Source organism: Salvelinus sp. IW2-2015, unplaced genomic scaffold (assembly GCF_002910315.2).
Source record: "Salvelinus sp. IW2-2015 unplaced genomic scaffold, ASM291031v2 Un_scaffold1790, whole genome shotgun sequence".
NCBI classification, from domain to species: domain Eukaryota; kingdom Metazoa; phylum Chordata; class Actinopteri; order Salmoniformes; family Salmonidae; genus Salvelinus; species Salvelinus sp. IW2-2015.
Window position 1 is genome coordinate 57,816 of NW_019943164.1, and position 3,530 is coordinate 61,345.

Consider the following 3,530-nt stretch of genomic DNA (forward strand, 5'->3'; position numbering starts at 1 on the left):
GCCTCCATCCAGCTGGTCCTGGGGCTGATTCACAACCTGTTCTACTAACACACTGAAGCCTCAGTCCCCTCATCCAGCTGGTCCTGGGGCTGAGTTCACTAACCTGTTCTACCAACACACTGAAGCCTCAGTCCCCTCATCCAGCTGGTCCTGAGTTCACTAACCTGTTCTACCAACACACTGAAGCCTCAGTCCCCTCATCCAGCTGACCCTGAGGCTGAGTTCACTAACCTGTTCTACCAACACACTGAAGCCTCAGTCCCCTCATCCAGCTGGTCCTGGGCTGAGTTCACTAACCTGTTCTACTAACACACTGAAGCCTCAGTCCCTCATCCAGCTGGTCCTGGGGCTGAGTTCACAAACCTGTTCTACTAACACACTGAAGCCTCAGTCCCCTCATTCAGCTGGTCCTGGGGCTGAGTTCACTAACCTGTTCTACCAACACACTGAAGCCTCAGTCCCCTCATTCAGCTGGTCCTGGGGCTGAGTTCACTAACCTGTTCTACTAACACACTGAAGCCTCAGTCCCCTCATCCAGCTGGTCCTGGGGCTGAGTTCACAAACCTGTTCTACTAACACACTGAAGCCTCAGTCCCCTCATTCAGCTGGTCCTGGGGCTGAGTTCACTAACCTGTTCTACCAACACACTGAAGCCTCAGTCCCCTCATCCAGCTGGTCCTGAGTTCACTAACCTTTCTACCAACACACTGAAGCCTCAGTCCCCTCATCCAGCTGGTCCTGGGGCTGAGTTCACTAACCTGTTTACTAACACACTGACGCCTCAGTCCCCTCATTCAGCTGGTCCTGGGCTGAGTTCACTAACCTGTTCTACTAACACACTGAAGCCTCAGTCCCCTCATCCAGCTGGTCCTGGGGCTGAGTTCACTAACCTGTTCTACCAACACACTGAAGCCTCAGTCCCCTCATCCAGCTGGTCCTGAGTTCACTAACCTGTTCTACCAACACACTGAAGCCTCAGTCCCCTCATCCAGCTGGTCCTGAGTTCACTAACCTGTTCTACAACACACTGAAGCCTCAGTCCCCTCATCCAGCTGGTCCTGAGTTCACTAACCTGTTCTACCAACACACTGAAGCCTCAGTCCCCTCATCTAGCTGGTCCTGGGGCTGAGTTCACAAACCTGTTCTACTAACACACTGAAGCCTCAGTCCCCTCATCCAGCTGGTCCTGGGGCTGAGTTCACTAACCGTTCTACCAACACACTTTAGCCTCATGATCAGACATTCCAATCAGGTTAAACCGTTGAAGTCTACAACACAGTCAAAACAAAAACCGCGTTACCTGATTCGGGAAACACAAGCACAGGGGCCAAAATGCGGTGCGATCTTGTGGCGCCTAATATCAACAGTACACCGTGGCCTAAGTACTTTGACCATTGGTTACTGGATCAAAGCCTTAGAAAACCTTGACAAAGTACAGGCTCAGTGAGCACCAGCCTTGCCATGAGAGGGTAAGACACAGGAAACCATAGAGAGGAAATGCTGCACCACAGCTGAACCCAAGACAGCTGCATTTCGCTGACAGAAATGTCAAAAATGTAAAACAAATTAGAGAGCAAATACAATGGCTGCTGTGTTTACGGGTTCCTAACAACGTGCTATTTAAAAAAAAAAAAAAAAATGTTTGTAGCTTTTGTGTTGTTGTACATAAATCAGAGGCTGATTGGCTAAGTCTCTCTTGGCTAAGAGTTGAGAAGACTGACTGCATCACTTCTTTTTATAAGAAGCATTAATGTGTTGAAAACCCCAATTGTTTGTAGTCAACTTACACACAGCTCTGACACACACACTACCCCACCAGACATGCCACCAGGGGTCTTTTCACAGTCCCCAGACCCAGAACAAATTCAAGAAAGCGTACAGTATTATAGAGCCCTTATTGCATGGAACTTCCTTCCATCTCATAATGCTTAAATAAACAGCAAACCTGGTTCAAAACAGATAAAGCAACACCTCACGTCACAACGCCTCTCCCCTATTGGACCTGGATAGCTTGTTTGTATGCATTGATATGTACTGTAGGATACAGTGGGCTCCAAAATTACTGGCACCCCTGACTGCAATGCACAAACAATACTTTAAACAAATATAACAAATATAATTATATAATTAACAATAATTAATATAAAAATATAATTAACAATATAATTATAGAGATAAACTACAATACTAACATGTGAGAAATACTGTACTTATTAATGTTTCAATGGAACCAACCAAAATCATTATTGATTAATTAAAAATCAATGTCTCCAAATCAAGGTTTCACAATTAATGGCACCCTTAAATATTATTGTAAATAACATCTACACAAAATTAAACCAGGAATTACATTACACTTATTTAAGTTTCTCTAAGTCTTAAAGGAACTACTACTTCCTGTTTCACGAGGGTATCAAAATGAGGTAACAGGCCGTTACATCACTTCCTGTTTCACGAGGTATCAAAATGGATAAACAGGCAATATCCCTTTGTCATCCAACACCATGAAGAAAACAAAATAACTGGCAGTTCAAAAGAGACAGATTGTAACGGCTTTCTTCCTCCTCTGATGAGGAGTAGTAGAAAGGATCGGAAGACCAAAATGCAGCATGGTGTGTATTCATATTTAATCGAATACTTTCAAGAACGAACAAAACAAAAAACTGAACAAAAATAACKGAAGACGCTACAGTCCCGAAATAGTGAACACAGAACACAGGAACACACGAACAGGAACAATCACCCACAAACCACAATACAAAAACAGGCTACCTAAATATGGTTCCCAATCAGAGACAATGACTACCACCTGCCTCTGATTGAGAACCATATCAGGCCAAACGACAAACCCAACATAGAAACACAAAACATAGAATACCCACCCAACTCCCGCCCTGACAAAGAAAATACAAAAGAACTATGGTCAGAACGTGAGACAGATGGTCGTAGACCTTCATAAATCTGGTAATGGATACAAGAAGATCCACAAACGATTGAATATACCACTGAGCACTGTCAGGGTAATTACTAAAACATTCAAAAGATATGGAACAGTTGAAAACCTCATGGGTTGAGGACCCAAATGCATTTTGCCCCCCAGGATAGGGAGAAGGATGGTGAGAGAAGCAACAAAATCCCCAAGAATCACTGAAAGAATTGCAGGCCTTGGTGGCGTCTTGGTGGCGTCTTGGGGTCACCAGGTTTAAAAAAGCACCATCAGACGCCACCTCCACATCCACAGGCTCTTTGGAAGGGTTGCCAGAAGACGCCACCTCCACAACCACAGGCTCTCTGGAAGGGTTGCCAGAAGAAGCCACCTCCACAACCACAGGCTCTTTGGAAGGGTTGCCAGAAGAAAGCCCTTTCTGACCCCAAGACACAGACGCAAGCGCTTGGAGTTTGCCAAACGTAATTTAAATTATGACTGGAAGAAGTTGCTCTGGTCAGATGAGACCAAAATTGAATGTTTTGGTCAGATACAGCATCGGCAAGTTTGGTGTCGAAACAGAGATGCATACAAGGAGAGGCAC

General features: G+C 45.1%; 1 long non-coding RNA gene across 1 annotated transcript in view; it reads right to left on the reverse strand.

Moving 5' to 3' along the window:
• The window catches only part of LOC139024692 (uncharacterized), a 4,556-nt gene extending 3,349 nt beyond the window's left edge, over nt 1-1,207 (reverse strand). Inside the window, exons 1-3 of the long non-coding RNA XR_011476025.1 lie at nt 1,140-1,207; nt 824-1,072; nt 37-692 (exon numbers count right to left, since the gene is read on the reverse strand). This is a non-coding gene — a long non-coding RNA (uncharacterized lncRNA). The remainder of the gene's footprint in view (nt 1-36; nt 693-823; nt 1,073-1,139) is intronic.
• Between the last annotated feature and the right edge of the window lie 2,323 nt (nt 1,208-3,530).